The 25,231-nt window shown below is 30.4% G+C and overlaps 1 protein-coding gene and 1 long non-coding RNA gene across 2 annotated transcripts in view; one reads left to right on the plus strand and one right to left on the minus strand.

The window, feature by feature from the left end:
• Positions 1 to 25,231, minus strand: part of LOC126743130 (uncharacterized) — an 802,914-nt gene that overhangs the window by 757,310 nt on the left and 20,373 nt on the right. The gene's annotated exons all lie outside the window — the stretch shown is intronic.
• LOC126743134 (uncharacterized) lies at positions 10,442 to 11,103 on the plus strand. The gene is made up of 2 exons (XR_007662794.1): positions 10,442 to 10,581; positions 10,800 to 11,103. It is a non-coding gene; the product is annotated as an uncharacterized LOC126743134 (long non-coding RNA).

A 25,231-nucleotide genomic window follows, 5' to 3' on the forward strand; every position in this document is an offset into this window, starting at 1 on the left:
TTTTGAAACCTCCGTTTTTTGACTAAATTGTGCAAATATACCACAAATGAAAATATCCTTGTATATCATCAGAAATACCGTAGTCTGTACAGAGAGACAATTAAAGCAGCAAAATCTAATTATTATAGGGATCGCTTAAATATGTCATCAAATAGGCAAAGAGAGTGTTGGTCGATTATTAATGATTTTAGACATTGCCATAGAAAAGTATCTGAACCGGAGTTAAGGCCTGATATTTTAAATGACTATTATTGTGATATACCTAATATCTTACTCAAGGGCATTCGTAGTAACATTGATCCCTTACACTATCTTTAACAAGTGTCGGTTGAGCATTCATTATTCTTTCATCCTGTCGATCTTACCGAAGTAAAAAATTAAATCAAACGCCTAAAAAACCATAAATCATCTGGAGCTGATGGGATATCTTCGAGGTTGTTACTCTTTTTGCCTGATTCAGCCTTAAATGCTTTAGTTTCTGCCATAAACAATTCTTTACATATTGGCATTTTTCCTTCATGTTTAAAGGAGGCAGTGAATATCCCTCTTCATAAGGGTGGAGATTTGGATCAGCCTTGTAATTTCCGGCCCATTTCTATTTTGTCTACCCTCTCTAAGATAGTTGAAAAACTTGCAAAAAGCAGAATTTTGTCCTTTTTACATCATAATGGCATTTTGTCTGCAAATCAGTTTGGATTTCAAGCCGGTAAAGGGACTCATGATGCTGTTTTTAGCTTTTTGGAGAGCGTCTATGCGTCCTTGAATTCTGGCGGCAGTGTTTTGTGATCTATCCAAAGCATTTGACTGTGTGGATCATGAAATACTGTTATCTAAGCTTGATAAATATGGTTTTAGGGGCGTAGCGTTGCGATGGCTTGAGTCCTATCTATCAAATCGTACTCAGAAGGTTACAGTGTCTGGGCGTTTGTCTGCTTTTAGATCCCTAAAATGCGGCGTTCCCCGGGGTTCAGTGTTGGGACCACTGTTATTTTTACTGTATGTGGATGACTTAAGTTCATTGAAACTGCAGAGCAAGGTGGTTCAGTTTGCTGATGATACCACCATATTATGGAGCCATAAAAATTCTGATTATATTAAGACTTGTATCCTTGAAGACCTTCAGATTTTATCAGGGTGGTGTGCTTCCAACAGGCTCGTGTTTAATGTAAGTAAGACGTCTATTATGGGGTTTAAGTGCGATGTTCAGGGTCTGATGTTTGACGAAAATTCCCTCTTGCAGAATAAAGAGTGCTGCAAGTTCCTAAGAATTACCATTGATGGTCGCCTTCGGTTTGAAGGTCATATTTTACATTTAACTGGGAAATTATCTTCTGGATGTTTTGCAGTAAGAATGGCAAAACAAGAGCTGGGAGGGGTGGTTGCACGTTCAGTGTACTTTTCAGTTATTGAATCTCATATTCGGCATGGCTTGCCTTTTTGAGGTTTAACCAATAAGGGCTTCTTAACATTGTCTTTGTTATTCAAAAAAAAGCAGTTAGATACCTGTGTTCTGCTAAGTTAAGAGATTCTTGCAAACCCCTCTTCATTTCTGAAAAAATCCTAACTGTTTTTTCATTCTTTATCTTAGAAACAGCTGCTCTTATTCACAAAATTCCCAAACTACCCTCTGACACTGGCCATTTGATTCGTCGTGTAAATGATGTTCCCCTACCTATTCCTACGTCCCTTACCAAAAACTCATTAATTTACATAAGTAAAAAAATTTATAATCATGTTCCTCATCCATATATCGGATATTAAGAAATTTAAAAGAGAATTAAAGTCGCTTTTATTGGCTAAGGCATATTATAACCTGGATGACTTTTTTAATGATAGGTTTTAACCTTGGACATGTTGGAAAGTTTTTTTTTCCTTTTTTTTCTCTAGTTTTGTCAACAAGTTTACCTTTATTTAGTAATTGATTGTTTTATTCAGTTATCTTTAATTCAAGTATGTTCAAAAAGTTTTGTCTTCTTGTGTTTAAATTTGTTCATTATTTTGTCAAATTTTGAAATTGTATTTTTATTTTGTTTTTTAGCTTGTAGGATGCTTGTACACAAGATTATTCTTACGTAATATAGCACATTTTCTTTCTTTCTTTCTTTAAATATATTGTTTCAAAATTTAAAAAATGCCAGGTAAAAAAATTCTAAATTTCAGGAAAGTTATTCTGAAATATACCGAAATTAACGACATTCAACAGAGGTTTTAGGCAAATTGGCCAATAAAAAATTAAATCCTTTATTAATAATTTATTTTCACTTTCAGAGCCAATACTAATAAGGTTTATTAATTTTATTAGATTAGATTCATTAAATAATGTCAAATTTAATTTACCAGATGAACTCTTAGAAAAAATATTATTATTGTAAATTAAACTTGGCTCCCTTGATGCAGTCAAGTTGCTAGAGTTTCCAAAATATTTATTCAGTAATTTAGAATAAACAAAATTAGGTATGAAGTAATTTAGAATATGTATTTTGTACAAGATTTAACTTTTTTGGCAGTAGACCAAAAAATTTTACCGACCTTTATGCTCGTATTATGGCATGCTTTATAAAGTTTCTTAGAACTCGATAATATTTAAGCAGGTAAATATATTTTTATTTGCCTCATTTCATAATTTAATTAAAAATTTTATGTTATATGTCTAAGGTAAAAACGGAAAATTTTTAATTTTTTTTAAGCTGAGCAGGTGCAAATTTGTCAATTAAGTACTTAATTTTTAAATAATTATCTAGCGAAAAAGTCCTATAAATATTTTATATTATTGTATTAAGTTACATATATCTTGATGCAGATAAGAATATATATATTTTCTTAAGATCGTGATGTTTATTTAATTTTACAGTGAAAAATGCACCGTGTTCTCTAATGTCTTTTGTAAAAGACGATCAAAAGAAAGATTATAATGATCAGATTCTAAATACATATTTAGAATTAGGTGATGTTTTTTTTCTGGCAGCAAAAGCATCAACTTTCATAATTATTATTAAAAATTCATAAACCATACATTACTTAATTATATTAACATTCTTTTAAGTAGAATAATGAATTGGGGTATTTTCAAATCTTAAAAAAAAAACTAAAAACTGAAATTATACTTATTAAAAAAAATTCTACACTCTCCTTAAATATTCTGCAATTTTTTTTTTAATTTAGTGGCAGGAGAAATTTTTAAAGATTATCGACTCATCAATTATCGTTTTTCTGGCAACTTCATTGATTATTCTTTTTACTTTTAATATATATGTCTCTTTTTTATTAAAACAACTTGTATATCTAATAAAAGACTTTGTAAGCATGTATTTGTGTAAATTTTATCATTAAAGTTTATATACGAGCAACCCTCTTTACTAACATACATCTTATTATAAATTTAAGTAATTCGTTAAATAAAAATATTTATACTTATAAATAAAATCATGCCTTTAATAAAACAACAAATTTTAAAGGCATGATTTTATTTATAAGTATAAATATTTTTATTATATATTATTTATATAAATATTTGATACTTACCTCCAAGTTTATCAAACCTTAGATCTTAGAACTTCTTAATTATTTATTTTGAAGATTATAATTTAAATGTGACCGTACTTATAGCGGCATACGAAATAAACTTAACTTATTCATCTCGGATTTTAAGCATATAATTTCTATAAAAGGGATCCTTTGAGCTTAAAGCTTAAGAACTGTAAAGTATGAAATTCCGTTTAGAGACTCATAATTAATATGTATTAAACACATAAGTTTCTATGTATTTAGCTTAATGCTTTTTAGGTTTTCGGAGCCGCCCAATGTATATGTAGTTTGCCTAAGTAAATAAATATGAAAATTGCATGAATAAAAAGGGTGAAAAGCTGTTTTAGGAATCTGTATGTTAGTTTTGCAAATTAACGTGCATTACCATGAAGTTTACAACTACAGATAATATAAATCAATTTTAGTTTGGTAGTTATCATTTAAAATACAGTTATAGAAATATAATAGATGAATATAATAAAATATTAAATGAATAAAAAACACTGAAGATTACAAAGCATTCGAGTTTTAAAAAAGAATAGCTATTATATGTGTACCACTATTCAAACTTGTTTTACTTTATAAGATGTTCGTTTCAGTAGATGTACCGAAAAATCATTATTAACTCTATAATTTTTGTCCTGAAGAGTAGAACTGGTTATCATAGACAAACTAAATTACCACACATTACAACTTGAAAATTACCAAACTAGTAGCGATAGGGATACAGTTCTTGACAATTTTCACTTGACAGGTCCTTAACATAATTTGGGTTTACGTAGATAAGTAGCTAGTTTAATGATAAGCGTATGGCTTATCATTAAATTAAGTTTATGGCTACTTATAAACGCAAAACAATTTAAAAAATTTGAAAAAAAAATATAATCAATAAAAATTTCTGCTGATAAAGTTGTGTAAATCAAAGATTAGTATATTGTCCCCGTAAAAATCTACATAAAATAATACTTAGTATTAATAATAGGAAAATCACATGAACCTGCAAAAACAGAGTAATAATAAAAGTAAACGGGCTACCTGAGAGAGAAACCGACGACCCAGTTGAAAAAGTCATAGATATTGTGAATAATAAACTAGAAGTTGGATTAATATTTAATGGTTTGTCAGATTGTTTTCGCCTTGGAAAAAAGAATTGAGTAAATCTAGCAAAAGCAATGGTTTTTGGTATTTATCTCTAGCATAAGAAGAGAAACGACTGCTTAAAGAAACGTCAATTTCTTAAGGGTACAAATATCTTCTTGACTGAGGATCTTACGTTGGAAGAAAGAGCTCAGCGCAGGATTTTGACGCTAAAATTGAAGGAGTCAAGGGCTCAAGATCAGCCTATTTAAAGGGCCTGTTTAATTTCCTAATTGTAGGTGGTGCTTCTTATACTTACGAGGACTTTATTGAAGCCAAAGGGTCAACACAAGAACCTGTCGAAAACTCACCGGCTTCCTCTGCTGGCGAACAGTGCCATAAATATCTTATTCTATCCATCCCAATTAAAGAAGCAGGGAAAAACAAAGACAAAAATAAATTAAGAATTCTACCGGAGTCGAATAGGAAACAAAAGCTGCCACAGATCTATAATCCCACTACTCCAACGGAAAAAAGTAAAAAACGGCAGGTTTTGTATCGCACTCGAGCCACATCAGTTTCAACATCAAAAAAGATAGCATAACATAAATGTAAGGTATTCTTCTCTCATTGTATATTAATAGCTATTGTATTGGAATCTAGTTTTACTGTTTTATTTTTTAGTATTATTTTTTTAATGGCCTTGTGTGTAGCACATTTAGCCACAAGGTCCGGAACAACGGTATTCATGTTGTAGGATGACTCTTATCTCACAGCCACCTAAACACCTGTATCTCAAAGAAATTTAAAAAACTCATTGGTTCACTTAATTATTTAAAAACTTATATCTAACTCTTTATAACTGTTTTATTGAATGTGCATATTTTAAAGTATGTGAGCGAGTGTTTAATTATATAATTACTGAATGCTTTATTTTTGAACTGTTACTTGTTGTATGTCGTATGTCATTATTTTATTTTTATTGTTATTTTATGGTTTCACCATGAAAATTGCAGATTTAAATATTAGATTTATTTTTACAGGTTTTAATGAATTTTCTACTTTGGTCTTACAACATAATTTTAATGAAGTTGTGGCAACAGAAACTTGGTTACATTCAGTGATCCCGTTGGATATTTTTGATATACCTGGTTTTAGCATTCATTTAGAGATTATCATTCATAAGGATCGTTTGCGCGGAAGAGGGGGTGGTCTGCTCGTGTACGTAAGAAGTTCATTTTCGATATCAGAAATAGATTTCGATTTTCCGATCAGTGAAAGCGTAGAATATTTATTTTTTAAGTTTAAATTATGTAATAGAGCTTATTATATTTCCACCTATTATAGACCACCAGACTCCTCAATGCCTGACTTTCTTAACGATATAGATAATATATTTTGTTATATCTGTAGTGCCATTATTTACATCACATGCAGTGGAGATTATAATAATGATTTTGTTAAAGTACTCAACCCAGTTTTAACATGTTTGGATATACAGTGACCGCCTAAAGTTCCGCATAAATTCGATAAAAATTAGAGACATGATTTTTTGAGAAAACGCTCGGACCCGTCGATTTTTATTTTAAGTTGCGCATTATTTCACATAAATGTTTGTATACAGGGTGAAACAAAAAAAAGATATGACGTCATCGGTCATTTTTTTAAATGGAATGCTATATTTTTTATAGCATTTATGAAATATGTAGGCAAAATTCCAAGCAAGTTTCGTATAACACACCTTATCTCGAAACTCAACTGTTTCAGAAATATTTATATTTAACCAACAAGAAAGCAAGTAAGTACGTCTATTTACAAATTAAGATAAAATGGAGTATAAAATGTAATAAAATGTAAAAACTCAAGTGTTATATGTTATTATTTGTTACTCTGTATCAAGTGTTCAAACTGATTTTAAACCCATTTACTTCTTGGCAGAAAGCAAGACGGTTTACAAACTCATGTAAAACACTATTAATTATTTCGGGTGATATACGTCTAATTTCATATCTAATGCTATTTTTCAAATCTTCTACGTCGTTTGGCTTCTCAATATAAAGTTTACCTTTTAGGTACCCCCCATAGAAAATAGTCGCAGGGATTTAGGTCTGGGGACCTGGCCGGCCACTCTATTGGCCCTCTTCGTCCTATCCATCTTTCTGGGAATACTGTATCCAAGTAATTACGGACATCTCGAAAGAAATGTGGCGGTGCGCCGTCTTGTTGAAACCACAAATTATCTGTCGGGACAGCAGCGTCTTGTTCGTCTGGGTATAGGGCAGCCAAAGCAGGGATAGGATCTTCTTGAAGAAAATTCAAATAGCGTTGTCCTGTTAAGTTTTCTTCGAAAAAGTATGGTCATATTACGTTATTTTCTACGATACCAGCCCAAACATTAATAGATTTACGGTACTGTGTATGAGCATCAGTTGCTCAGTGTGGATTTGACACGGACCAGTACCCACAATTTTGCCGACTTACGACACCGTTTAAACAAAAAGTTGCTTTATCCGAAATCAAAACTCGTAACACAAACTGACGGTTATTATTGTAAATGTCTTTTTGTCATCATTTGCTCGCAATATTAGTTTCTTTGATCAGGATCGTCTTCATTTAATTCGTGTATTAGTCTAATTTTATAAGGGTGGTCTTCATTTGCCTTTAAAATGCGTCTTACTAACGTTCCGGCTATATTATTATCAACTGAAATTTGTGAAGTTGCATTGTTGATTTACTTCGACGGAGAACAGAACGTTTAATTTTGTTTCTTCAGAAATTTTTGGACGAACTGATCTTGGCAAATCCCTACCATGACCTGAAGTTATGAATTTGTGCTCTATTCTACTAACTGTTGACTGAGAAATAGGATGGTTTGGGTATTTGGCATTAAAGAGTTTACTTACTTCTTTTTGCGTGGGCACTCGATCCTCGTACCCTAGCATCATCAAAATTTCAATTCGTGGGGTTTCCGTTAAATTAGCCATAAATTATTCTGATAAAAACTATTAATTTTCGAACTGACAGTGACATTCGAAAATTGAGAATCTTTACAAGGGCAATCATGGAAATAGAAATAATCGGTAGTGTTTATAATATTATTTTTATCCTCGATACCTTAATTTGTAAATAGACGTACTTATTTGTTTTCTTGTTATTTAAATATAAATATTTCTAAAACAGTTGAGTTTTGAGATAAGGTGTGTTTTACGAAACTTGCTTAGAATTGCGCCTATATTTCATAAATGCAATAAAAAATATAGCATTCCACTTAAAAAAATGACCGATGACGTCAGATCTTTTTTTTTGTTCCACCCTGTATACAAAAACTTATGTGAAATAATGCGCAACTTAAAAATCTACGGGTCCGAGCGTTTTCTCAAAAAATCATGTCTCTAATTTTTATCGAATTTATGCGGAACTTAAGGCGGTCACTGTATAATATTTGGTACTTAATGAACCTATACGAATTGCGGGCAACTCATCTGCTTCAATTGATCGAATTTTTATTTCCAAGCTCTTAAAACTGAACTCTGTGGGAGCTTTGAATGCTGATACTATTTCCTCCGCCTTAAATAATTTCCTACCGTTGCTTTCTAATTTTAACGCCTTACAGTTCCATACAGAAGATATAGATTAATAAATATTCTTAATTCTTTTATTATCCAATTATTCGATAAACATGCACCAGTAAGAATTAAAAAGGTTACAAAGCCAAAAGCAGATTGGTTGCCAGGGAACGTGAAAATGCTAATGCATGATAGAGATAAAGCTTTACAAAAGTATAAACTATTCAAAAATAATGATGAATGGAAAAATTATAAACAGCTACGCAATTTGACTGTTGCGCTTATTAGGAGGAAAAAACAGCAATACTTAAGTATTATTTCAGCTCAAAACAATCCTCGCAAAACTTGGGATGCCTTAAATAATCTGAAAGTTATTGCAACAAAACGCGCACTAATCTACCCCTACATCTTTTAGATCCCAACCTTATTAATAATAATTTTTCATATTTGAACAGTCTTCCTAAATTTAGAAGTAATTTTTTTCAAACATCGTTTGCTTTTACCTCATTTTCTCTTTTAAACCAGTTGCCACTAGAGTTTAAAAGTTTTAATGTTTTAAAGTTTAATTATAAGCTTAAAACAGTGCTTCTTTTAAATCCTTAGAACATTGAAAGGCTAGAATTAGTAAACAACAACTTTGTTTGAGTCCAACATGTGCACAGGGGCAAGAGGGGTGTTTTATTTACAAACATATGTGCCGATTCTCTGTTGTCAAGTCGACACAAATTTCCAACGGAGGAAATTTTTAGCTATATTTTAACAAACATTATAACGTTAATTTAACTTATTTCTGTTATATTTTATAGGAAAATTTAAAATAAAAAGTATAAATACTACAATTAACCTATTTTAAGAATAAATATAATATCCTTAAGCAAAAAAAAAACAAAATTATTAACATTCTTATCCCTAAAACTGCTTCTAAAAAATTTGAAGCGACAACACCGGAGCTTAAGCGCCTAAACCATACGCGTTGTGTCATCTGTCAAACGGCTTTTTGTTTATATTCGGGATTCGTGTATTTTCTTTAATTTTTGGTTTAAAAAGGAAAAAAGGCCACGTTTTAGTGTTTTTTTAAATTGCTAGGATGGCAAAAACTTGTGTCGTTTGTGCCGCATCATGATAAAAACGTGATTCAAGCCGATCTTTTCACAAGTAAGTACCGATACTTTCATAACATCACATCATGGGGTAACCATTATCATAAACGTAGAATAGGGGATCTTATAGATATAAACCTAATAAAAATTTGAATGTGAAAGTGTGCGTAAAATACCAACATATTTATATTTTTAAATCTAAATATTTTTTTGAACATATTCATCTATTAATAGGCTATAAAAGATATAAAACTAGAATTTTGTCCCTGGTTTTATTACAGGATTTTATGTTTTTTTTGTTGTTTTGGCAGAAAAAATGCATAATACCTATGTACCTATCTATATATAGTTTGATATCTATGTATAAAGTTAATTTTGTCTTTCTTTAAAATTTATTCCATAATTTTTTTTTGTTTTACCTTATTGCAACTTACAATAATATATATAGTAATTGGCACCACATATTAATTTATTACTGTAATTTTTTTCTGCTTTTTGATTAAATATCAAATACTTATTATAGATTGCCCAATGATTATGCCCAAAGGGAACAATGGGTTTCATTAATGGAAATCAACACATTTAAAAAGAACATATTTTTTGTTCAGATCACATCCTTAGAAGTGATTTCTTATATAAGGGAGATAATATTATCAGTAGCCAGACTTTATTAAAAAAATCAGCTCTACCTCAAAAGTAATTTTTTTAAATATATTTTTCTAGTATATTTATAGGTATGAGTATATTTTTACCTTAGAATTATTGATAAAGGTTTGCATGCTTTTATTTACTACATTATGTAAGCTAAAAAAACAACCTTTTAAAACTTGTGCTTGGGCTATGTTGTAAAACATACAGCTTCTTCACAAAAAGTATTAGTGTTACTCATATAAGATTTATTTATACCTAATACTTATTAAATTAGGTATGTGTGTAAAACTATTTTTTTACTAGGATTTCTGATGCACTGGTTAAAAACACAGCAGCCAATAATTCAGTTAATTTACCAAGTGATTTACCCTTCAAAGCTACAGGGGTAGCTTTCCTGAAGAGTGCAAAAACTTCTTTAGCTTTCAAAATGGTATATAGTACAAACAGTGAAGCTAATATAGACACGTATGGATAATTAAAATAGATTAATATTCTTGATACACCAAATTTTGTATAATTACAGATCATTCATCATCAACAATAACTGCATCTGAGAATTATAGTTCTACAGTAACCGTGGAGTCTAGGTCAACAATTACTATTTCTCATCCAAGCCGTTTTTGTTTAACTGCTACACATTCCCTGACTCTGCCAAGGAAAAGGTATAAATACACTCAAAATAGACTACTAGTTTTATGCCTTGTATCATCCTATTCTATATATCTTATTTAAAAGTGATATGGTATTTTATTGTATTATATTTGTTTAATTAAATGCAATTAATCAAATGTATGACATTACAAAGATTCTCTATAATACATTTTTTTAATTTTTTCTTTTTAATTTTGGTAATACTATATTTTTATGTATATTATTCTAGGGTAAAATCAAAATGATATCCTGAGGACCTAAGCACTGATGATTCCACCGTTTCAAGAGCTTAATCACTTGTCACCAGATTATGGAAAAAAAATAAAGAAGAAAAAATTAAAATTCGAAGATTGCAACAAGCAAATTTGCGCCAAAGAAATTGAATTAGATGTCTCAAGTCATTATTAAAATACTTACATGAAATAATAACATGATTTTATGGAAAAGCCCAACATACTACATATTTTATTTGACTTGTAAAAGCACTTGTTTGTATATTACTACTAATAAACTCTCTAATCTAATCTATTGTACATAGTCTTTATTCTTAGCTTTGTTTTTTAGTATAAATTAATATGATATAATATTTGGTATTAGGTATTATATAGGTCACTATTAAATGTCTCAAAACCATTATACAGGCTAAATACTCATAATAAAAATCTTATAACCTACAAAAAACCTGCAACTCCTTCACAATTTGAACATCCTTGTAGTTTTAACTTTTTCCGCTGAAGCAATACTGTCCCTGAAAAAGTCAGCAGCTTGAAAAAGTCAGCAGCATAGAAGTATATATTATGTGATGTAAGTAAGTGATGTAAAACTGAGTTTTGTCCAATATAACAATAACAATAAAATTTTGCAAAATGTTAAAAATTTGTGTCTTAAAACATGATTTATTAAGAAATCTATAATATTATATTAATAAAATATTTAATTTTCATAAAAATGCTTTGACAAAAATGCTGCCTTTCATTAGGACCTTCCTCTAATGAAGTCCATTAAAAAAAACACATAAATAGCTCATAAATGGTAATATTACTTATACTCAAACTCTTTATTTATTAATTAATAAAAATTTATCAGGTAAATATCTGTTGACGACGTCACTGGTAGAGAGTGCTTGTATCTGTGACATAAACAATGCAATCGAGCGGCGTTGCGATGCCATTACCGTTTTCTCGTTTCTTCGTACTTTATTTTCATTTACTTAACTCATATTGACTTCGATATAGAGTATCTTATCAAATTTATTTTTAAAAAATGCTTGATATTTTTTTTATTAAAGGGGAGCAGTAGTATTGTTTTGTGCCTTCGGAAACAACTGAAAATTTTTATGATATTATAAAGTGATTTTTGCCTTTCCCCTATAAGCACTTGGCATCATTGCATCAGAGATGTTGCAAGCAAACAAACCTGCCCATAGTTCCACGGCATGCTACTTCTAGCCTTTCAATGTTCTAAGTTTAAATCAGTCACAAACTAATGAACATTGGCTGTTCTAATCGCTTATCTATTACGTGTACTTATGTCTCCTGCAGTTTTAAATTATAATTTATGTATTTTTTGATAAATATGGTTAATAATTTGTAATTTAATGTATGTCATGTTTCTGTTATCACCGCACTGTAACTCTTAATATATTTTATTATATTGAATCTTAAGGCTAACTTTGGTGTTGGAATTTTGAAAGTATGCTTGTCTCATAAATTATTATAATTGTTAAGGCTCTCATGGGACCTATAGTACTTATAATAGTGTTTTGTTAAAGGAAACCAATTTTCTCATGTAATGTTATGGTTAAGTAGAATAGCAAAATTTGCTAAACTTCGCCATATTGATATTTTTTATGTGTTACTTAATAAAGGCCACATTTATTTATTTATTTATTTAATATATTAAAAATATAAAGTCAATAAAAATAATACATGATTAAAAATTAATAATGGAATTAAAAGTTTAAATAATTTATATTTTAGTAAAGAATAGGGTCGACAGTACTGTAAAAATTATTGAAATTTTATAAAATCTTTTTGTTTTTAACAATTATTAAGTTTTTGGATGACGGATATGTAAGTGATATAGCTGATGATGATGTGATGGATGAGTAAGCGATGAAGGTCAACAAGAGTAGAGCAGAGATAAGGCTAAAAGAAAATTCTACTACAGAGGATGATAAGATTATAGTTCCACATCTATTCAATTTAGTAGAATTAATTATTAATAACTTATTTACTACTTTATTTAACAACACTAATAGAAGAAGAGATAAGTAGAATAACCTGAATCTTCAAATCGGGAGATAAACAAATATAGGAAATTACAGACCAATCTTTATAGTAAACATGTAATAAATGATTGAAACAGTTTTATAACTATTTCTAAACATCTTTTGATAAAAAAATAGCAGTACACTTGCCAAGCGCTAAATTTGATTTATTTGTTAATTAGATTTTAGCAGCAATAAAATTGGTATAGCAGTATTTATAGCTCAAAATAAACCTTCGACTATATCGATTAAGACTAATGATTAAAAGATGGATATTAAAGGGAAGGTATTTCCCAAATATATATTACATATAAGAAATAGCAATTTATCTAAAGCTATGTCTAAACTATAGGACCATTTGATGATCAACTTAATTTTAATATACGTACTTTAGAGACTACACTTATACGTACTTTACCGTACATGTGGCGTGCTTTAGAGATGAGATACTATAAGGCCCATCTACAGCAAGTTTACTAGGTCTAATTGAAATCTAGGAGACAACAAGCTGATTGCAACAATTTGAGCCGATGGTGCTCGATTAGTAAATAGGGCTAACCTCTTTACCCCAACGACAACTTAATAAATCAGTATAAATTGTATTATTGACGAAATTCGAGATCCAGATACTAACCACGGTCTAAGGATGGCTCACCGTAAAAGAATTTTTGAATCTTTGGCTAATTAGCTGAAGTTTTTCAAGCGATCAGAAGACAGATAAGACAAATCAGACCTTCAGAGAATGACCTTGACAACCGCTTAAAGAAGCTTGAGTAATTTTTGGCTAGAAACGAAGAGACCATTCCGCTATTGTTGCTGTTGAGTCTTGTTCATCGAGTCTTAACAGACTCGACGAACCAGAAAAACGATTAGAGGCGCAAGCTGGCTGGGTACTACCAAGCTCGACGTATAAAAATAAATCGGCTGCCACGTCCTGGACAGAGCTTGATAATACTGGGAAAAATATGTTGTCGTGAATATGATATGGTGGTGGACACAGGATCAAGTTATTCCATCAATCGCAGCAGCAGGATCCAAAATTTCACCACTACCAAAGTTAAGCATTGTATCAGCGAATGGAAAAAGGATCTTTATAATTGGATTATACAAAGCTAAAGTCACGATTAGCTTAACAACATTCCAGCAGCCAGTATTAGTGACAGAAATTATAGATGACGTTATATTAGAAATAACTGTTATGAATACTCAGCTGTTTGAAATCGATGTATATAGCCGCATATTGATGACGAAAATCTAAGAGGTTCTTATGCACCATCTACATAAAGATAATGAAGTGCTTGAGTCGTTAAGTTATCTAGGATATTACTATACCAGCCACTTCAGATGGTGCTTAATACCACAAGTGGAGGATAAGATGGAAAAACTGTTTTGATTGAGCTCATGGAAAACTGTAAAGTATATGGTCAAGCCATTCTTCTAGCAAAAATGTTATCCACCCAGAAGCAATCTACTGTTTTACTAGACTGCCCTTTGGACTCTATAATACTTTAGCCTTTGAAAGACTTATTGAAACTGTATTACATAGAATGACTTGAAGATGCTTAGTTTATCTTGATGACGACAACAAAAATTGGAAACGATCAACTGACAAACACATGGAAGATGGTATTTAAGATGTTAATTAGTTGATCATACTGTAAAGAAGCGTTCCAAGAGCCAAAAACAGCACTGTACACATCTTTAATTTAAACGTATTTGATTTTTGAACAAACTTTTATTTTGTATCCAGATGTAAGCAATGTTGGAATTACAGCATGATATTATGGCGAGCTTATTTTAGTAAAAAGCTATCTATCAAAGCCAGACAAAAACAATTTTGTAACCAGACAAGAGCTATTTTCAGCAGCAAAGACTATTGAAGACTTTACTCAGCAGACTTTGACTAGCACCTCTGAAAATCAATATGCTCTTGTTGATATGAATTACTTTAGTAAGTGGCTCAAGGCTTATCCAATTTCAAATCAAGAAGCAATCACAGTAGTTGAAGTGCAGTTTTAGAACTGGATAGGCCAATTTAGTGTTCCCAGAGACATGCATTCAGGCCAAGGAACTTTGAGTAACAAGGATTCCAATAAGTATGCCAGTTACTAAAAATTCATAAGAATTGCATAACCCTCTACACCCTTAGTCTGATGGAATGAATAAAAGATTTAATTGGACTTTTGAAACGTATTTTAGAACTGTGGTAAACTCATTCCTATTAGCATAACGTTTTTCTATGCACGAGTTTACTAAAAAAAGCCCGGCACGAGTTATCTGCGGTAATGAACTTTATTTGCCTTTGGACATTATTACTGGGATATCCGACAAAGCTGCAACCCTTAAGGAGTACGTTGACCATCCACAAGAGTGTTTGCAAATGAGCCATGAACGGACACAGGATAAACTTTACGAATCTAACAGAATAAAATCACATTATTAAATAAATGCGAATGTTATCGGTTTTAATTTTAAGTATCGAGTCTTGCTATACAGTGCATCTCTAAACTGTCTCGCCCCCTCTTATCTTTTGAATGTATTTATTAAAAATTTGAAGTTTGGCACACATCATTACCAACTCAAATGCTACTTTTTGGTCCCTAGTTAATTTTGCAAAATTATAATAAAATTAAATAGAAAGCGGGGATATGCGATATGCGATTTTTTTTGTGTTTTTTTTTAGTTTTTTTTTTGTTTTTTGATATTGACAAAAAATACAAACAACACACCTACAAACAAATTACACCTAAACAGGTGTAGCACAGGTGTAGTAATGAAACTAAAAATAAATTAAATGCAAAAAATATGATTTTGAAAGGCTGCCATTTTGCTATGGGTAATGACTTAATATTCTAGGATGTTTTAGGTAGTATGCCAAATTTCAAATTTTTATATAAACGCATTCAAAAGATAAGAGAAGGGGGACCATTAAGAGCCGCACTGTATAATCCACGGAGGACGAAGGGCAAGCTATCCAAGCAGAAGGATTGAGAAGGCGCATTTCATGTGGATGGTCACCTAAATCAACGATATAGTATACCGGATCCAGCGACGCGACTTCCGACGACGAAGAAGAAGACGAAGTTGTAAACATTGTCCGGCTAGCGCCTTATCATGATTCAGTTGCCTCCTGAAGATATTAATTGATCGAGACGAATAAACATGATAAACATGAGAGGAGCAGTAGTATGAAACTGTAAATAAGTTCGTTATTCTAAATACGTTTTTGTACTATTTTGCTCTTCTTTTATGTTTATTTAGGGTTCTACGTTTATTTTATTATTTTTACCTATAGTGTTTAGGTTTTAGTAATTCGTCTTGTTTGAAAGCCCCATCTGGGTCCTAAATTAGGTTATTTAGATAATTGTATTGTAAATCCTGATAGTTTAAATTGCCTAGAATTTGTATTCTTGTTTGCTTTGTCTGTCAATATTCTATCAAAATTATTGGTTTCCAACGGCTAAAACAATGTAGAAACTTCTAAGCATTTGCAAAATGTTCCATGGGCCTTTAAAAGAGACCTCGTTTTGTGACATTTTAATCAGTTTTGTTATTTACGTTAGAAACAATTAAACAACAGTCAATGCAAATAAGGTGGAAGTTTTGACGTTGGCAATAAAAGATAACCTTGACATAAAAGTGTATTCCTGGAATAAATGTGTTCCAGAAGGACAGTGTTCTTAATAAAAATTTCAATATTATTACTGACTTAATTATTCCTTTCAATAAGAAAAATCAATCTGCAATAATAATAATTTAATAATAAATATGGATGATATTAAATATAACTTTTATACGCAAAAAAATATATAAACATATTAATAATTCTTAATGATTAATATATTCAATTAAAAAATATAATTTAAATATAAAAATGAAGATTACAAATACTTTTTTTATATTAAAAATTATAGATGACGTTAGATTAGGATTAACTGTTATGAATACTCAGCTGTTTGAAATCGATGTATATACCTGCATATTGATGACGAAAACCTAAGAGGTTCTTATGCACCATCTACATAAAGATAATGGAAGTGCTTGAGTCGTTAAGTTATCTAGGATATTACTATACCAGCCACTTCAGATGGTGCTTAATACCTTAATACCACAAGTGGAGGATAAGATGGAGAAACTGTTTTGATTGAGCTCATGGAAAACTGTAAAGTATATGATCAAGCCATTCTTCTAGCAAAAATGTTATCCACAATCTACTGTTTTACTAGATATGGTATTAAGTTCACAAGTTATAAGTCATTGACTATAAATTGCCCTTTAGACACTATAATACTTTAGCCTTTGAAAGACTTATTGAAGCTGTATTACATAGAATGACTTGAAGATGATGCTTAGTTTATCTTGATGACGACGACGAAAATTGGACACGATCAACTGGCAAACACATGGAGGATGGTATTTAAGATGGTACTTAGTTGATAAGACTGTGAAGAAGCGTTCCAAGTGCCAAAAACAGCACTGTACACATCTCTAATTTAAACGTATTTGATTTTTGGACAAACTTTTATTTTGTATCCAGATGTAAGCAATGTTGGAATTACAGCATGTTATATTATCGAAAAACAAAAAAAATAGATTAACTTTAAATAAACTCGTCTATTCAAATCCATTAAAATTATTAGTTTTACAGCTTTAATTAGAATGATATAAAAAAAAACATATCTACTCCTCTACTATAAAAAACATTATATTAAAACATAATAAAATCTGAAGTTTTATGTATTGAAATTTGAGTATGTCACCAATTTTACCTCGCTTAATCATTCATTCCCATAACCAAAAGCCTCATAAGCCTTTAGGCAGAACGAACCTGCAAGTTCCGACAGCACCGCTGCTTAATTAATCAACCCCGGCTCACCATCCCTTTCAGCGACCAACAGCCTTTGGTGAATAGCAATCTACAAATTTCGGAAATAACGATGTTTAGTAAATCAACCGCGATTAATCATCTTCCAACCACCAACGGCTTTGAGAGATAGGGATAGGGACCATAATCCATAAATATACATTTATTTAGAGAAAAAAATTAGCGAATATACCTAAAGGGATATGTAACCGAAAGAAAAATTGACAAACTAAATTTTCAAGTAGAAGTACACTTTTTTTATTCAAAAAAAGTGATACTATTTGATAATTGATAGATCCGGCGTTGTATACACCTTTTTACCTGAACGTCCTGGAGATTTTTAATCTCGTTACAATATAACAAAAATCTCGGAACCAACATAAACATATACAGATAAGTAACATAAAACATATAGATGGATCTTATATTCATAAATCTATATTATACCAACTGTCAAAAGTCTGAATTTTAGTATGATAAGGATTTTTACAAGGGGAATTATCTATTTATTGAATTATTGTAAAGAATCTTATTTATAAAAAAGTTATTGATTTTAGTTAAAAATTGATATTATAAAAAATATTGGTGGATGTAATTGGACATGTTAATTATAAGTTACACCAAAATTTTTAAACAATAGAGCTTTTCTGTTTAGACCAAAGAAAATAGATTATCGTTGAGGCCAGCTACAAATAAGAAATCTGCTTACCTATGAAACTTATTACTTACTCGTTAGAAAATCTAATATAGTGTAACTTAGCTAAAAGCATTTTGTGGCAAATAGTATTACAGGCTTTGCTAAGAAAATTATCAGAATATTTTATTGATTTTTCTTTATATCTTTATTTTAATTCTGATTGGCAGTTGAATATTATTTTATTTTCTTCTACAATTTTTTTTTGATTGTAATATACTATATTTACTTTTTTTTCAATTGTTTTAGAGGTGGGTCATCTGTTTAAAAAAAAGATAATGATAAATTACCCCATTTGCTTCAGTGAAATATGTCAATAGAAAGAAATAACAAATTTTATCAAACTAATACAAACGATAAAACATTCTACAATCTACTAAGAACTACCAGAAACAAACTGAAATCTATAATAGGAATCGGAGCGAACATTGATTGCAGAATTTTTGGCAAAGAATATTAAACAATCTATTGAAATCCATATAAAAACACAACGTATATTGATGCAGGATAGAGAGGTGATAACATTCACGTATTAAATTATATTGCGTGGGGAAAATAAGTTTTTTCAGGCTTAGGGGTATTTGGGACAAGGGCTTAACCTCAAAGGCGAAAAACAGCTTTAATGCACTAATGTTCTAATGCACCATAATGTTTATGTTAATTTTGTAGTTTCGACTGCTTAATTTCGAGGCTCTCCTTATATATTATGCACTAATATAAGATTTACAAATTCCCGTATTATACCTTGCATAATAAATTTGCGTAAAAAGCTTTGATGTTTGGCTGATTTATGTGACGTCACATTGTAACTTTTAGTATTTTTTTTTAAATGTTGAGTTATTTTAATTAAATTTTATTTAGTCGATAGTGAATGTGTATTTAATAGAAGTATCTCCTTATTTAGCTTTTTAAAGATATTAAGTGTATATTTATTTATTTATTATGTCGTCTATCTTATATCCTGATCATATTATCAAGATTTACAATCTAGATAAATTTCAGTAAAGCAATAGTTATCTAGTTAGATGCTTTTGGTGGGAAGATACTATAGTTTGGATAAGCTTTGATGATATTCCTGATGTTATTTTTTAACGAGGTAGTTTCTGCTAAAAGCTATATATTATAAACATTCTGCAACAGAATGTTATACCTTTTTCCTTTTGTTATTTATTGGAAAAAATTATGAAATTCCTTAAAACTATAAATTCTATATTAACTCCCTAAACACTTACAGAATAATTCAATTATATTTCTGAGGAGAATGTCCAGAATCTGTATTTAAATATGCAGAGACATAAATACTTAGTCTGCTAGAAAAGTAAGAGTTATCCAGAATGAATATAAAAGTTTGCATAGAATCGATAAGTTATTGTCATATTATCTAAAGAAATAAAAAAATAATCATTTTGTTATTTAAAATAAAAAAAAATGGCAGCATAAAAAAGTAATAAAATTATTTTTTTTTTATTAAAACCTATATAAATTTAAGTAAAAGAAAATGCGATAATTATTTTTAGTGATTTATTTCAAGTTAAAAAAAATATACATATATTCTGATTAAATGGAAAAGTTATGATTTCTCAATATTGCGATTTGTAATAATAAAACAGGGTTTATTCAGAGTAAAAAAACCGAAGTGGTTTTTAAACAAGAAATTGTAATCAAAGATAATGAGCGGTTAATGACAACGAATATCTTCCCAAAAGCAATAACTGTTCCCGCAAGAAAATGTTTTCAAAATTTAATGCCATTTTAGGGAGCTAATGAGGTCCATGGTAATAAGGACGCCTTCCATCGATTTAACGAAATACGCCAGAGGTGTAAGTGGCATATCAATGAGAAATATAAGAGAGATATGTATATATTTGTTTAAATAATTGTAAAGTTAAAAATAGGTCTATTTTTATTACTTTTAAAATAATTAACAGGGGCTTACTACTTTTTTCAAATATTTATTTAAATTTCCAAAAATAGATACCTAAAAATGCAAGCATATCAAGAATTTCTTGACCCTGATAATAAATGGTTCTTTAAAAATGTAAGAATTGAAACTTAAGGATACGGTTTATTTTTCTAGAAAATGTGTAAAGTAGCATTGTCTTTGATAGTAAACGAAAGTCATATATATGTCCAAGACAACTTAACATGAGTAGAAATATGATTCTGTTTCTGCTATAAAGAACCTCTATCCAAGACCGTATTTTTTGATGTTTGAATTATTGTACCGTTATTTATGGCATGTTCTGGTATTTATTTCTTGACTTGTTTATAAGCAAAAATTATAATATTTATAGAACTCATTCATTTGATTTTTTCATCTTCCTGACCCTGTTTATCAGGGTCCTTATAGATTGAAACTTCTTGGACTTGGTTCGTTAATCCTTCAAGATGGCTACAAACTACATTTTTGTAGCTTTTTTTTATAATTTATTGTTTCTCGGCATAAGTGTGTAACTCAGTCAAAATTAATTCGGATTTAGTATTATTAAACAAATATTTTACTAAATACATTTTGCTTCTTTTTTTTCTGTCTTAATAAATGAACTCTTTCTTTTGGGTAGATTTCGATCCGTTGTAGATGGAACACTGGTAAGGTAAGAAATACCCATCAAGCTTTTTTAATTTAATTTATTGATGCAAACACTTACACGTTAATTAAAGTCAAGTCAATTAAAAATTATATAGTGTTAAAAATCTAACAAAAAAAAACTTACCGTCTAATTTATAAGAGGATATTCAAATTAGTATTGAAGTGATCTGCAAATGAATAAAATACATTCAAAATTGTTTACTCTAAATTTTAATTTATTAAGAGGAAAGTCCTTAACGGAGGTTGGCAAGGCAATAAAATACTTAACCCCATAGTAGCATCTCCTACTGCCTGTACTGGGATTCTAAAATTACGATTTGACAGGATTACCCGATACGACTGATTCCAAATAAAATTTTCAGTCGTGTCTTGCCAATTGCCTAGTTTTTTACGATTTCTCGACGACACGCTTGAGTATATCGTATGCATCAGACGATATAGCTTCCTAATTATTTAATACGTGCATAATTAATGTGTCAGCATCCTTTTTTAAACGTATTTGTTTCATTGATTGTTTATCAATAGTCATACCGGGTTTTCATTTGTTTATCAAGAAGCTTTCTTAAATATAACAACTAATAGATCTAATTCGACCCTGTAAAATTTGGGTATTTTAAAATTAAACTTACGTGAGTATTGACAATGCAATTCATTTAGCGAGCTCCACCATGTATACAGGAAGAAATTGAGAGTACCATGAAACAAAAATGTTTACGATTTACTGTACTTACCCATCTAATAAAAATTAAGTTTACTCACCGGGGAACCTCGGTCCCATTGATTCAGTCATGCCAACAACCATCAATATCATTACTTTATGTTTGCTAATAATTTACTTATTATTTAATACTTACTATTTAATAATATATATATATATATATATATATATATATATATATATATATATATATATATATATATATCTTCTTTCTTCGACGACTAGCTAGTGTCCCCTAAAATAGTTAAGACCCCAGACGCTCCACTGCCACTAAGCAGTAAGCATCTCAACACTCGGAAACTAAGATAACATATACCGAGATCTTAGAATCCAAATGTGTTAATCGAGAGGACAAGTGAGGGCCCTATATAACTCACAAGACCAACTCGAAGGAACTGCTCGGTCAAAGAGCATCCCTGTCGATTGCTACACAATCGACCACAACCTGGTAACACCTCGCTAAATAGCGACAAACTCTGGTATACCTTAAAACTCTAGCCATGGACTTATACAACAACAATAAAAAATATTACTCATATTTCGACATGATTTGCCTGTGCACAAAACAATCACAACCATTCTAATATCCACCTAGTGGACAAACACCACCACACCTGGTAAACTATGACCACTCTATATATATGGCTCTTTATAAGCCGAAGTGCCAGCACTCACTGCCTCTTTTACTTTTTTGGGTCTCTCTCAATCTCTGCTTATATTATTATTTATATTTAAAGTATAGATTTTCAAGGACGTAAGACAATTCTAGAGCAGTTGAAATACTTTTAAATGAATACAGGGTGTTTATAAAATATACGTTTATTAAATATATTGAATTACCTTAGGATATTTTACAAAGCCTATTTTCCACAACCTCCTGTCAATAATCATATATGCTTTATTGTCAAAAAATTACAAAATTTTGTAATAAACTGTTCTTGATGTTTGAAAACTTAATTCCCTGGAAACTGATCTTAAGGCAAAACATGCTGAACTTAATTTTTTATATAAGGCATTTATTAAGTCCCATTTTAGGGAGTAGTCAACATTAAGTCCCAAGAGCTTCACAGATTCTACGATTGGTACGATATTATTATATGCGAAACACCAATACGGTACCCAAGCACTCCAATTACTTGAACCTTTAGATATTTGCAATCGCAAATAAGCACCCAAATTTTTATGAGAGTTTTCTAGGGCACCTAGCGTTTCATGGTGGTGAGCTGTTGAATTTAATTGCTTTATATTAACCAACTTACAAGATTCCTTAAAGACATTTGATAAAAACTCTGTTCCTTTGTCTGTCACAACACTTTGGAGAATTTATACTTATTTTCAATATCTGTTGATAACGGGCCTACCAAATCAAGAAACACTTTCTGGAAGGCTGCAGAGGCCGTCGTAGTTATTGTCAAGAGTGTTTTATTAGGTTTTGAGTGTTTACATATTTGACATTCATTGCACCTTTTTACAAAACTTTCAACATCCCTCTGCATTCCTGGCTAAAAATAGCATTTCTTAATATTTTTATACATGCGTTTGACTCCTGCATGTCCTCCCGTGGGAAGGGTATGGTAGTCGTTTAATATAATCTGTATTAATTCAGGATTTGTAATTTTTTGAATGTCTTTTAAGACATAAATTTTTAAAGACGTTTTACATAGAATATTTTTAACTTTCTTTAAATCACTTAGCATTTTATAATTTTCTTTATTTTTTAATAAAATTAAATTTTCACTATTATTTTGTGTACACATTTTATCCAGATTAAGCAATGACTCACCTAAGTCAGACATTGTTCCATAATTCTGGTTAATAAAAATTGTTTGCAAACTTTCATCACAAAATATATTTTCATATTTATTAACGTTATTTTTATTTTCTACATTTCTACCTAGGTAATTACTTTTTAATGTCGTTAATTTTGTTTTCGGTACCGATTTTAACTCAATTGAATGTTTTGATGGTTTTAATATTTCTGCTACAACAGGGTGATCAAGCCTGTTGCCTGAAGAAACATTATGATTTAAATTCTAAGCTTCCGCTTTTTTCGCTTGTGCTCTCGTCATTACATATATTTTTTCATGTATTTTATTACTCATTTCTTTAAGGTCGTCGGATTTTAATATTATGCGAGAAAGCGCGTCAGCCGTAACATTATCCGGTCCTCTAACGTATTCCCCTGTAAAATCATATTCCTATAATAAAAGTCTAAATTTTGTTAACCTACTAGATGGGTTAACCATACTAAACAAATAAATTAACAGTTTATGGTCTGATAAAATTTTAATTTTTCTTGCGAATAAATAAGGCCTAAAATGTTTAACGGCCCAGACAATTGCCAACAACTCTTTCTCTATCGTGGCGTAATTTTTCTCTGATTTATTTAAAACTCTAGAAGCATAGGCTATTGGTTTATCATTTGCATTTGACAAAACACATCCCAAAGCCATGCCACTGGCATCGGTTCTTAAAATGAATTCATTATCTAGAGAAAAATCTGGATACTGTAGTAGAGGTGGTTGTACGAGCATGCTTTTTAACTTTTCAAAAGACTCATTACATTCTCTAGTCCATTTAAAATCTACGCCTTTTTTTGTTAATTGATTTAATGGCTGTGCGATGTAAGCAAAATTCTTAATAAGCTTTCTATAGTAATTTGCAAAAGCCACAAAACTTTTGAAAAAAAAGTATTGCCTACAGAAACTGAAGAAAACTAGAAAATCGTAACTTTTAAAATTTATATGGGTGCCGTGACGTAGCGGTGAAGAGAATCGACTGAACCACTTATTTGTCCAAATCCTGCATTGCGCGTGCAAAGAGTACCGCACGCAGATAAACCTTGATAAAGAGACAACACCACATTCACTTAATATAAAAGCAACATTTAAACAGGAACAACGTATTTATGAAGTTTTTTAAAATCAAAAAAAAATGCCGGAAATCTTAAAACTTACAGAGAAACACAACAAGAGGAGGTTTCAAACAGGACCTTCTGCACTTAACGCACGGCTAAATAAAATTAATGTGTCTAATAGAGCCTGACCTGTCATTAAAACTAAAAATTTGAAAATCTATTGGGAAAAGCATTTTTTAAGCTTAAATGTATAGCAAAATCAATCCAACTCAGCAGTATTACCACAAAAAAATAAGTGAGACTAAAGCATCTCCAAATGGACCAGGAGAGTTTACCTCCAAATATTACCTTTATCTGTCAGAAAAAAAACATTAAAATTCCAACAGACCATTGCAGAATTAACGATTAGCTAAACTGAATCGGTGTCTTGGAAGCTAACTACTTTTGATAACTTTTTATTGTAAATAGATGAACCGTAAATGAATAAATAAATTACTTAGATAAACTCAGATAATGACTAGAAAACGATGAGTCGGCTAACATTTTTTTTATAAACATTCACCATGGATTGAGGTGTATGAGTTATTGTATTATCGGATTGAATAATTTGACTTCTTAAATGTTCCAAATATGCGCAAAAGCCTATTTCTTCTTTTTTTTAATAATTGC

The sequence above is a fragment of the Anthonomus grandis genome, chromosome 12 (assembly GCF_022605725.1).
Source record: "Anthonomus grandis grandis chromosome 12, icAntGran1.3, whole genome shotgun sequence".
NCBI classification, from domain to species: Eukaryota; Metazoa; Arthropoda; class Insecta; order Coleoptera; family Curculionidae; genus Anthonomus; species Anthonomus grandis.